This window comes from Vicia villosa, linkage group LG7 (assembly GCF_029867415.1).
Source record: "Vicia villosa cultivar HV-30 ecotype Madison, WI linkage group LG7, Vvil1.0, whole genome shotgun sequence".
In the NCBI taxonomy this organism is placed as follows: domain Eukaryota; kingdom Viridiplantae; phylum Streptophyta; class Magnoliopsida; order Fabales; family Fabaceae; genus Vicia; species Vicia villosa.
This window is the reverse complement of record NC_081186.1, coordinates 15,248,828-15,262,072: the sequence shown is the minus strand read 5'-3', so window position 1 is coordinate 15,262,072 and position 13,245 is coordinate 15,248,828.

Sequence of the window (13,245 nt, the reverse complement as noted above, 5' to 3'; positions counted from 1 at the left end):
GTTTGTTGATTGATTTTAGCGAGAGGTACTCGATCGCTTTCAAATGGAAATACTGTGCGCACATGGATATGACATCACTACAAGAATGGATAACTAAATCAAGATAAGACATGATTTTGGCCATCATCGCATTCGAGTGGAAGATATTCGATCTTCACATGTGGAAGTATGTTCGTATTGAAATTGAATAAGTGTCTCGTTTATGAAAAGAGATTTAAAAGCCATAAGGCAAAAATGTGTGAATGAAATTGAAGTTGTGTTTTAAAGGGACATTTAGCAAAGGATTGAGCATAGGTGTTCACCTAGCGCGTCTTTACCCAAGGTATTGAACAGGAGCGAGCCCCATTGTCACTTGTTGTCCTTGTTAATTAATTTTGGTTCGAAAGATCAGGGTATTCAAGAGGTGTGCACTTCTTGTCACAAGATCTTTCGGTTTGATTGATGTATTTTTATTCAAAAGATCAAGGTATTCAAGAGGTGTTCACCCCTTGTCACAGGATCTTTCGGTTTGATTAAGTGTTTTAGATTCAAAAGATCAAGGTATTCAAGAGGTGTGCACTTCTTGTCACAAGATCTTTCGATTTAATTAAGTGTTTTAGATTCAAAAGATCAAGGTATTCAAGAGGTGTGCACTTCTTGTCACAAGATCTTTCGATTTGATTAAGAAAGTTTTTTATTGTTTGATTCAAAGGATCGAAGGTATTCAAGAGGTGTGCACTTCTTGTCACTTGATCACTTTGATTTTATTAATGTGTTTTAGTTTCAAAAGATCAGGGTATTCAAGAGGTGTTCACCCCTTGTCACAAGATCTTTCGATTTAATTAAAGAAAGGTTTTAAAAAAATGTGTTAATCCAAAAGAATCGAGGTATTCAAGAGGTGTACACTTCTTGTCACTCGATTTTTCGATTTAATTAGAAGAAGAGATTTTTGAAAAGAAACTCGACGTTGGATCGAGAAATCATTTAATAAGACTTGGCGTTGGACCAAGATTTATTTGGAATGACTATTGTTGCTTGAGGTTTTTTTTTTAGATTTACTTTGATAAAAGAAATTACTACTTCTAATATATTTTAATTACAAAAGAAAAGAAAATACATTTTTTAGAACATAGGAATTAAACCAACATTTAAAATGATAAGAATGAAATAAAGCAAATAAAATGGTGTGTGGATTAGAATAGTGTGTGTGGAGTTGAGTTTAAGGGTGTAAAAGGAAATCGTTGGGCTGCTTGACAGCAAGCCCAAGTCAGCAACCTAAAAGAAACATTATCATGGGATTCACATGGAAATTGATGGTGTGGTAAGCACATGACTGGGCCAAGAGTGCATAAGCCCAAAATCCACTAAAAAACCTAATCGCTAAAGAGGAAAAAAAAACAACGGCTGCTCATCCTTTCCACGATTAAACTTACTCTGGTTTGTGTGTTCATTCCAAAATCAACCAAACAAATTCACTCAATGCACTCTCTCGCCTCTCGAATTCTCACGGCATCTCTCAGTCATTCTTGCTCTCGCAATTCTCTCGTTCTCTCAGCTCTCTCGCTCACGAACCTCTTTCGGTCTCTCTCTCAATCTCTCAACGTGTTCTCTCTGCTCGCGTTCAACAACCACAATACTCAGCATAATCCCTAATGTGTTGATTCATTTGTTTTACAGAGATTATAAGCAATTTCAAGGAACAAAAGAAATTAAAGGAAAGCGTGAATAAACAAAAAAACCTTCAGGTACGTTTGCTTTGTGCTCTTCGAGACTTCGTCCTTTTTTTTTATATGCTGATGAAACTTCTGGAAATATGTTGAATGTTGTGAGTTGTTGTGGGACTCGGATCCTGAGTTTGTACGCAGGATTTGTTGTTGTTGCGTCTGGGTTTGTTATCGTTGAAGGTTATGAATCGTGGCGTGAGTTTCGGTTGTTGTTGTTTGATATTTTGTGTGAAGTTTAAGGTTTCAGTGTATGAGGGAGGTTAGGTTGAACGTTTGTGGGTTCAATGAAGTGAGGTTAGGTTATGGTGTTGTTGAGGCTGAGGGTTTTGTGAGATTGAAGGGTGAGTTTGAACTAAGTTTTGCAGAAGTTTGAGAGGTAGAATGAGGTTCTGCCCCCCTTTCTTGTGCTGTGAATATGTTCTTTTATAGAGTATCTGATTAGGTTTTGGATGAAAATTGGGGGGAAATTGGGATAGGATTTTGAACAATTACAATTAACTGCTGTTTGTGCTTTCTAATGCAGGATTTTGTCTTGCCAATTTGATGAACATTTTGGCATTTTTTGGACAGATGTGCAGCAGGTCCTTGTGCAGAGTTTTGGACTCTTATGTTTGGTTGATGCAGCAAATTGGACTCCGTAGGGATTTTGGACCCTTGTGCTTGGCATTGACCATTTGGAGAATAGAAAATATAAAAAATATAAACTATATATGTTTTTTTGATAATAAAAAAAAGTTAATCTAAACCTAAAATAACAAAATAATAAATAAATTAATCATTTTTTTTTTTAATATTTTTTTTTTAAATAGAAATAAATCTAAAATAAAATAAATATAAAAAGCTACTAATCCTAATAAAATGAACAAAATTAAATTAAAAGTTAAAACACAATTTTTTTAATATTTTTGAATAAAAAAGATACAAATGAACATATAAAATGCTACACGTATTTTTTTAATTTTTTCAAAATGAGATGCGAATGGACGCACAAATGCTACACATATTTTTGTTGACTTTAATAAAAGTCAATTTTTGAACGATGAATATACATGAAATAAAATGGGACAAGCCAACGATGAATGAAATATGCGGGTCAAAAATTGGGGTGCGACAGCAGATAACTTCCAACTGATCCAAAGGAATCGAACAAGTTATCTAGGGAACAAGTTGTTGCTCTTAATCTTGTTCTTGTTGATGTTGTTGCTGAGAAGACGAACCAATATTCTGAGTTGAAGGGGAAGCCATTGAAGCACTTCTGAGATTTTTGGTTTTCTTTTTAGGGTTTGAGAAGAGAGAGAATAGGTTGCAGAAACGCATAAAATAGGAGGATGATGAATGAGTGAAAAGAGTAAAAATGATTATGAGAGATGTTTAAATAGACACGGATTTGAAACAAATATGCAATGAGATTCTGAGAATGAACACTTACAGAATTTGAATCAAATGCATTTAATGTTGAGTGACGTTAGGGTAAAACGTGATATTTGAAATGATTTGCACAGTTACCTAGGGCGGCGTCTCATCAACTGCACGCATGCTTGTCCCTTCAGAATGAACACGTGTTCATCATCTGGAATAGCTGGTGACAGCTGTTTTGCTTTAAAAGAAATTCTGAATCAACTTAGACATATGAAACGTTAGCAATAACAGAATCAGAATATCTAATTGATCAATAATTTAAGAACTTCTGATAAGAAAATAAATAATAATTTCAAATCTAATCCACATATTAGATCTTCTCATCCTTTCACTCTGGGCATTAATCCATACTGATATTCTTCAGAATGAACTTAAACCTATCTTCAGCAAGGGGTTTTGTGAAGATATCAGCCCATTGATGTTCTGTATCCACAAATTTTAAAGAAAGAACACCCTTCTGAACATAGTCCCTAATGAAGTGATGTTTGATCTCAATATGTTTAGCTTTGGAATGTAAGATTGGATTCTTAGATAAACATATAGCAGAAGTATTATCACAGAAGATAGGAATGTTACTCTCATATATTTGATAATCTTCTAGCTGACTCTTCATCCAGAGCATCTGTGTACTACATCCAGCAGCAGCAACATATTTTGCTTCTGTTGTAGAGGGGGAAATTGTGGCTTGCTTCTTGCTGTACCAAGAGATCAGATGACTTCCCAGAAACTGACAGCTTCTAGAAGTACTTTTTCTTTCAACTCTATCTCCAGCGTAATCAGCATCACAAAATCCTACTAAGTTGTATTCTTCAGATCTTCTGTAGACTAAACCAACATTAGTAGTACCTTTCAGATACCTCAGAATCCTCTTAACAGCTGTTAAGTGAGATTCTCTAGGATCTTATTGGAATCTAGCACACAGGCATACACTGAATAGAATATCAGGTCTAGAAGCAGTAAGATATAGAAGAGATCCAATCATACCTCTGTAGAGCTTCTGATCTACCTTCTTACTTACCTCATCCTTACCTAAAACACACGTTGGATGCATAGGAGTCTTTGCTTCTTTGCTTTCGAAAAGATTAAACTTCTTCAGAAGTTATTTCACATACTTGGTCTGATGAATATAGGTTCCTTCAAAAGTTTGATTAATCTGGATCCCAAGAAAATACTTGAGTTCTCCCATCATGCTCATTTCAAACTCTGTCTGCATAGACTTAGCAAACTCCTTTCCAAGTGTAGCATTAGATGTTCCAAATATGATATCATCAACATAACTTTGGCAAATTAAAATATCCTTTTTAAAGGTTTTACAGAAGAGAGTTGTATCCACTTGTCCTCTAGTGAAACCATTATCCAGAAGGAAAGAACTTAATCTTTCATACCAAGCTCTGGGAGCTTGCTTCAGGCCATATAATGATTTCTTTAATTTGAAAACATGTTCTGGAGACTTAGAGTCTTCAAAACTAGGAGGTTGGTGGACATATACTTCCTCATCTATATAACCATTTAAGAAGTCACTCTTAACATCCATCTGATATAGAGTGATGTTATGCTGAGTGGCAAAAGAAATTAGAAGATGAATAGATTCTAACCTGGCCACTGGTGCAAAGGTTTATGTATAGTCAATGCCTTCTTGCTGACTATAGCCCTGAGCAACCAGTCTGGCTTTGTTTCTTACAACTTTTCCTTTTTCACTTAGCTTGTTTCTGAAGACCCACTTAGTTCCAATGATGTTAAATCCTTTTGGTCTTGGAACTAGATCCCAAACATCATTCCTTGTAAACTGATTTAGTTCTTCTTGCATGGCAATTATCTAGTCAGCATCCTCCAGAGCTTGATCAATAGAAGTTGGCTCAATCAGAGATACTAGACCAAATTGACATTCTGCATTGTTCTTAAGGAATGCTCTTGTTCTGATAGTATCATCTTTCTTTCCAATGATAACATCTTCTGGATGAGCAGAGTTGAGTCTATAAGATCTTCTGAGTGTTGGCTCTTCAGATATTCTGAGATTCTCTAAAGAAGCAACAACTTGATCTTCTGAAACTTTGCTTCTGGGTTCTTCAGGATCTGAGTTAGAGATTTCTATATCTGCAAAATTCTCAAACTACTTTGGCTTTTCAAAACCAAGCTTATCATCAAATCTGATATTGATTGACTCTTCCACTACAAGAGTTTCAGTATTGTATACTCTGTAGCCTTTTGAGCGTTCAGAATATCCAAGTAGAAAACACTTCAATACAAATGGTTCTAGAACCAATGATCTTGCCTTTTTGGTTCCCTCCAAACTTTACTTCTCCAGCAGATTTAAGCTCCAGGTCTTGGAACATAGACCTTTTTCCCGTCATGTGCCGCGAGCACCCAGAGTCCAGGTACCATGACATGTTTTCCTTTGTCTTTTTGGCTGCCAAGGATATCTGCAACAGGTATAATCTTTTCCTTAGGTACCCACATTCTTTTAGGTCCTTTTGGGTTAGTCTTCCTCAAGTTCTGATTGAACTGAGGTTTAGCATGAAGATTAACAGGAGGTACAACATGATATTCCCTATTCTTAATAGCATAATATTTTCTAGGGTGTGCAACATACTTCTTGGTGTGTGTTATGTGGAAACTCTTAGAGTTAGATGTGTGCTTTATATCATGAGAATGGCCAAACTTGAACTGATCATAAAGAGGTTTGTATGTAATTTTCATCTCATCAACAGGTTCAAGTTTATATGGGGTTTCACCCTCATATCCTATGCCTATTCTCTTATTTCCACTTACACCATATCTCATAGAGGCTAGTTGACTTCTGCCAATACCTCTAGATAGAAACTTCCTGAAACTCAAGTCATATTCCTTAAGAATATTGTTCACACTTGGAATAGACTTTTCTGAACTAGAAGATGATTCAAAATCTTTATATAGTTTTAAAACTTTTTCTTTAAGTTCAGTATTTTCCATTTCAAGCTTCTTAGTTTCATATGCAAATAGCTTTCTCAATTTTTTGTATTTGATACTAAGTTTAGCCTTGATTTCCAGAAGTTCAGTTAAGCTGGAAACAAGCTCATCTCTAGAAAGTTCAGAAAATACCTCTTCAGAATCTGAGTCTGATGTAGATTCTGATTCATCATCAACAATGGCCATCAGCGCTATGTTTGCCTGCTCATCTTCAGAGTCTGACTCTTGATCAGAAGAATCCGAGTCATCCCAAGTAGCCATTAAGCCTTTCTTCTTTTCAAACTTTTTCTTGGGCTTTTCCCTCTGAAGCTTTGGACACTCATTCTTGTAATGTTCAGGTTCCTTGCATTCATAGCACGTCACCTTCTTCTTGTCAGATCTTCTGTGTCCAGAAGATTCTCCTCTTTCAGGCCTTTTGAAGTTCTTGAAGTTCTTGAAGTTCCTCTGTTTGATTTTCTAGAGTTGATTTACTCTTCTGGAGATCATAGAGAGTTCATTTTCTCCTTCTTCTGATTCTGACTCTTCAGAATCTTCTTCTTCAGCCTTAAAAGAGTTAGTGCATTTTTTATTATTAGATTTTAATGCAATTGACTTACCTTTCTTCTGAGGTTCATTTGCATCCAGCTCTATTTCATGACTCCTCAAGACACTTCATTCAAGTTCTTGGCAATCTTGAATGCAGTCACCATTGGGCCCCATCTTCTGGGCAAGTTTCTGATGATCTTCTTGACATGATCAGCTTTGATGTAGCCTTTATCTAGCACTCTTAATCCAGCAGTCAGAGTCTGGAATCTTGAGAACATTGCTTCAATGTTTTCATCTTCCTCCATCTTGAATGCTTCATACTTCTGGATTAAAGCTAAGGCCTTGGTCTCCTTAACTTGAGCATTACCCTTATGAGTCATCTTTAAGGATTCAAATATATCATGAGCAGTTTCTCTGTTTGTTATCTTCTCATATTCAGCATGAGAGATAGCATTTAGAAATATTGTTCTAGACTTGTGATGATTCTTGAAGTCTTTCTTTTAAGCATCACTCATGGCTTGTCTAGACACCTTGTCACCTTGAGCATTTACAGGATGTGTATAACTAGCCAGCACTAGATCCCATAAGTCACCATCTTGACAAAGAAAGTAACTTTCGAGTCTATCTTTCCAGTACTCAAAGTTTTCACCATCAAAAACTGGTGGTCTATTATAGCCATTGAAACTATTGCTTCCATTACCATTGTTATTTTTTTCAGGTGTAGGAGTAGATGAAGTTGTTTCAACCATAATGATTTTTTGTTTTTCTCCCTGAATCTTTTGTCTAACACGGTTAAGTGCTTGCACCTAGAACCGACGCTCTGATTCCAGTTGAAGTATAAAAAAACACTTAGAAATGGGGGGGGGGGGGGGGTTGAATAAGTGTGACTTCAAAAACTTGTAAGATAAAAACAATGAACACAATTATTTTTATCCTGCTTCGTTGTTAACGAAACTACTCCAGTCCACCCCCTTAGAGTGATTTACCTCAACTGAGGATTTAATCCACTAATCCAACTGATTACAATGGTTATCCACTTAGAAAACTTCTAAGTCTTCTAGAGTATACAGATCACAACTTGATCACAACTTGAATATCAGAGACAACAGCTTGGTGCAGAGCATCTTCTTGTCTTTTGACGTTGAAGAGCTTTGAGCGAGATACCATCAGAACTTCAGAGCTTCTGCTTCTGACTTCATTCTTCTGAAGCTTTCAATTCTTGTTCTGATTCTGCTTGACCATCTTCTAATGTCTTGCCAGAGCATGTTCTGATGTAGCCATCCAGAACCTTCTGAGTCAGTTGCTTTTGAGCGCTGATTTGTGCATACTCTTTATGTATTTCCTAAAATGGAAAATGAAAAGGATTAGAGTACCACATTATCTTATAGAAAATTCATATTTAATGTTATCATCAAAACAGAGAATATTGATCAGAACAAATCTTGTTCTAACAATCTGGACATCGGATTCCTACCTTTGTAATTTTCAAGCCTGTACATTTCTCGATTTGACGTCTGGAACTGCCTTCTATAAGCCATTGCAGTTCGTCCACCTTGATCCTAGCTTCGCCATTTGTTATTCCCTGCGCCAGCTTGTGTCCATCTATCCATGGGTACTTCTTCGGGGAGTTTGAATGTCACTCTGCGAGCCTTGGGATGGGGGCTATCGGGCCTTCTTGATGGTGTTCGATTATCGAGCACGTACATGTTAGGATTGACTCCTTGAACATCCCAACCAGTAGAGAATGATATCCTTTCGAATGATTCCGCCATCAGATTATCATATACTGCCCCACACCTGGGACACATAATGATTTCTGTCTTTGCCTTATGACATCGAACCGGGAAACTTACAAGACTTTCTCCAACCCTTGGGTAAACCTTCAGCAACTGGTTTCCTTGCCTCCAGTTCCCCTGCATTTTGTTTCGTTGGGACCTTTCATAGTTAGCTTGAACCTTTCGATTCAGCATAATCGAGCACCTTGGACACATTAGCATCCGTCCAGCATTTTTCTCGTGGCACCTCCAGAGATAACCTTTCAAGCTTTCATTTGCCCTTGGATTTCCATAGTTTCCTTTTTCTCTTTCTTTCACCAGACACTTCTCTAGTTCCTTGATTTCAGATAAAGGTTTCCCAATGTTCACCATATTGACTCCTGCTGGGGGAACTTCAGAAATTCTTATCTGTTGAAGCTTCACCCTGAGGTCTTCAGTGGCCTCACTAGTTTTCTCCTTAAGACCTTCAGTGGTCTTTGACTCGAATGACTCTTCAACATCAGTATTGAAGATTACATTGTTGCTTAGGCTCTCAGTAGCCTGCTTTCCTGTCGAAACCATCTCCCATTCTGCGATGTCAGCTTCAGACACATCCACCATGTTGATGTCGACTGGTTCAGCATAGTTTGTGTCAGCGACATTGAGGGGATCAACATCGACCTTCATGTTGTTCTTTCCTTTGTCAGCGAACTTCAAACGACCATCCTTGATAGCATTTTGAATTAGATCCCTGAAAAGAAAGCATTGTGAGGTTTTATGGCCTAAAAATCCATGATATTTACAAAAACCTCGTTTCTTCCGTTGTTCCAACGGAGGAACTTTGGAATTGGGAGGCACAATCATCTGGCCATCTTTTACTAATAAATCAAAAATTTTGTCACACTTGGTGACGTCAAAAGTGTATGTTTTCTTTGGGAATTTGTAGTTCTTGTCATTTTCGACAGAATTTTTCCCATTGGAAGGGGTGAGCAGTTTACAAGAGTACGAAGGTGCTTCTTTTAATTCATCCAAGTCTATTTCGACCTCTTCGAAACTACATGAATCCTCGAAGGTTTCACCTTCAGCATCTTCAGCCTCAATATATGCTACTCTTTCCTTCTTATAATTCTTGTTTGCTCTGGCCTTTTCAGCTTTCAGTCGTTCGACTTGTCGAACTCTATCTGCCAACTGGGCCATATCTCTCAAATATTGAGTATCTAATTTCTTTCTAATTGAATAGTCCAAACCGCCTGCAGCCATTTCGACTAATTCATGTTCCGAACAACTGTGAAGCATCTTGATTTCAATAAACGGAACCTATTCAAGTAGTCATCTATAGGCTCTGTGAATTTCCTCTTAATGCTAGCCAATTCTTTCAAACTAACCTTGGTTTGTCCCATGTAAAATTGTTCATGGAGCATCCTCTCCAAGTGTGCCCAAGCATCTATGGAATTTGGGGGTAAGGTGGTGAACCATGTAAAAGCATTTTTTGTTAGCGAACTGGGGAAATATTTAATTCATAAATTCTCGTTTCCCGCTAAATCACCAGCCTCTGTCAAATATCGGGCTATGTGTTCCACAGTCGATTCACTAGTATCCCTTGAAAATTTTGTAAATTTGGGTACTTTGGTACCCCTTGGTAGTTCAGTTTGCAGAATATACTCCGCTACAGAGGAAGTGTAATTTGGACGTCGAAGTCCAGTATTAAGGCCATTATTGGCCATAATTCTTTCTATCAGGGTGGTTAGGTTATTTTCTGTCGCCATATTGTCTCTCCTAACCCTGTGTAATACTTCATCTGGATGTTGGTCCATTTTAACTACGACTACCCTAGGTTGTTCTTCAAGAACTTCTTGTTGACCAGTATTGATCCTTCGGTTCTAATTTTCTAAATCTATCACTTGATTTCTTTCACCGGGTCTTTGCCTAGATGGCTGAACTAGATCTTGAACAGGTGTTAAGATTAGTTCGTCTTCTCGAACGGTAGCCTGGTTATTCCTTCGTCTAGTAGACGTTTGAGGGGGTCCAAATAAATCTGCTATACGTCCCATTTGTGAAGATATCTTTTGATATGTTTCTACATTATCCTGGTTAGTCCTGGTAATGTTTGTTATTAAGGGAGAAAAAATGATCCCATTTCTCGAGCAAGGACACCCACCATATCGTGATTGCTTGCATCCATCTTATGCCTAAATGCTGCTTGATTATTTGTAGTTAAGGTAGGCATTTGACATGATAGGCCTGGGTTTTGTACACTTCGACCTACTGAACCGGCGTTAGGCGAAAATGTCGCCGTACCAGGTTGAGTGTAGGTAGGTCCTGCACCTTGTAATCCTGCCATATATGATGGTGGCATTCCATAAGGGTTCGAAGGTCTCCAACCCTCGAATGCTATTGGTGGCCTCGGGGTATGTAGTTGACTAGCAGAATTTGTCGAAAAATGTGGTATTTCTGTTGCGCCTGTAAAAGGAGGCATAGTAGTCGAACTAGATACTGGCATTGTCCCTGTTGGTATCGACGTATTTTCGGGCATGGCCTGAGAACTTCTTACGGCCGCAGACCCTGTCGACGTGGGTATCTCCTGTGCTTCTGGCATAGAAGTCGAAACATTTGAAGTACTTGCTGCTACTGTTCCTTGTTAGAACAGGATTTGTTCTGATCAATATTCTTAGTTTTGATGATAACAATGTATATGAATTTTGCTTGACATAATGTGGTACTCTAATTCTATGCAATTTCTATTTCAAGAAATATATAAAGAGTATGCACAAAATCAGCGCAAGAAGCACTGACTCAGAAGGTTCAAGTATGCAACATCAGAACATGCTCTCGCAAGACATCAGAAGATGGTCAAGCAGAATCAGAACATGGTCTATTGAAGCATCAAAAGAACTTGAGATCAGAAGCAGAAGCACTGAAGTTCTCATGGTATCGCGCTAGAAGCATTTCAAGGTCAGAAGACAAGAAGATGCTCTGCACCAAGCTGTTTGACTCTGATGATATTCAAACGTTGTTTATACAAACATCATATCAGAAGCAAGTACAAGATGGCAGGCTACGCTGACTGACAAAAGGAACGTTAGAAGCTATTAAAGGCAACGTCAGTTAAAGCAGAAAAAGCAAGGCTCGAGGTAGTTGACAAAAGAGTAAAACATTAAATGCAATGTTGTACGGATCACGCAACGCATTAAATGCTCCCAACGGTCATCTTCTAAAACGCCTATGAATAGAAGTTCTGATGAGAAGCTGAATATACAACTTTGCGCAAACATACAGAAACGTTGTCAAATTCTAAAAGCTCTCAAGCTTCATCTTCAACCTCACTTCATTACTTTTGTAATATCTTAGTGAGATTAAGCTTAAACTTTAAGAGAAATATCACAGTTGTGATTATAGCTTTTAAGAAGCATTGTAATACTCTTGTAAGAATTTGTTTACATTCATTTGTAAGAACTAGAGGAGATCAAGTTGTGATCGGATTCTCTAGAAAGTCTTAGAGGGTATCTAAGCATTGTGTTCCTAGAGTGATCAGGTTGTGATCAGAATACTCTAGAAGACTTAGAGGTTATCTAAGAGGAAAACCATTGTAATCTCGTGTGATTAGTGGATTAAATCCTCAGGTGAGATAAATCACTCCAAGGGGGTGGACTGGAGTAGTTTAGTTAACAACGAACCAGGATAAAAATCATTGTGCAAATTATTTTTATCTTAAGAGTTTTAAAGCTACACTTATTCAACCCCCCCCCCCCTTCTAAGTGTTTTTCTATTCTTCATTCCTGACCCTTGTGGGGGATCTTGATTTCCCCTTCCACTGGTCGAATTGACAATTTTCTTGTTGTACCTTCGTTTAGGAATCAGTTGCGCACTGTTGGTTAATTTACCGCTCCTAAGGTTCATACAAGTTCTTGAGATATTCTAAGCAAAAACAAACAACAAATTAATGATAAGCTTTTTGACACTGTCCCACTGGGCGTGCCAATTTTTTTACGGTGATTTCCGGTAAACAACCGCTAGTCCTCCAAATTATAAATATACTTTGGTTACTCGCAGGATCGACTAGATTGATCCTAGGACATAGTCAAAGAGTTGTCTTTCAAGATAATTTGGTTCATATTCTCTTGGTCTTTCGTTTCGCTTCAAAAAACTTGGTTATGGTATGAACGTATAAATAACTTGCGAAATAAACTAACGAAGTACACAACTAAAAGTAAACTTGTTAATAAACGTAAGTAAAACTTTCACGAAGATGTAAAAGAATGTAAGTTTCAGGAATGTAAAGTGCAAGAATGTAACAACTTAACGAAAGAAGTAAAGACACTTGAATCAAAAGAAAGACTAGGCGAAAAAGTAAAGGAAATTAAAAGACATTTCGATTCTGTAATAGAAATACAAACATATTTAAAGTGTTGGTGTCATACGTACATTTCTCAGCGAACTCTTTCTCTTAACACTTGATACTTGAGTGATTTGTGAGTGATTTGTACAAAATAAACACCCTGGATCCTGATACTAAGACCCTTATTTATACTAATTCGACCCTAACGGTCCTACGCTAACGAAATGCCACGTTGCCCACATGCATGTGTTTCGAATCCCTGGGGCGCCATCTGTCCTCGATGGTTTAATCAGACTATTCGAAATTCAAAACCTCCCGCCTGAATCCTATTTCGATACGTGGCAACATGCTCTTTGTGAGAATGCAGTGAAATACTTCAAGTTTCAGTACTCTTGTATTTCAGAAAACCATTTAAGTCTTGAAGACAGCCTATCTCGATTCAGCTTCGATTTTAGGAATCTTCATCATAAATAACATCCTCGGAAATGGCCATCGAAAACCATGCCGATTAAGTTTTGGAATATCCATTCCTTCGACCAACTCAAGAGGACTATCATGTCTT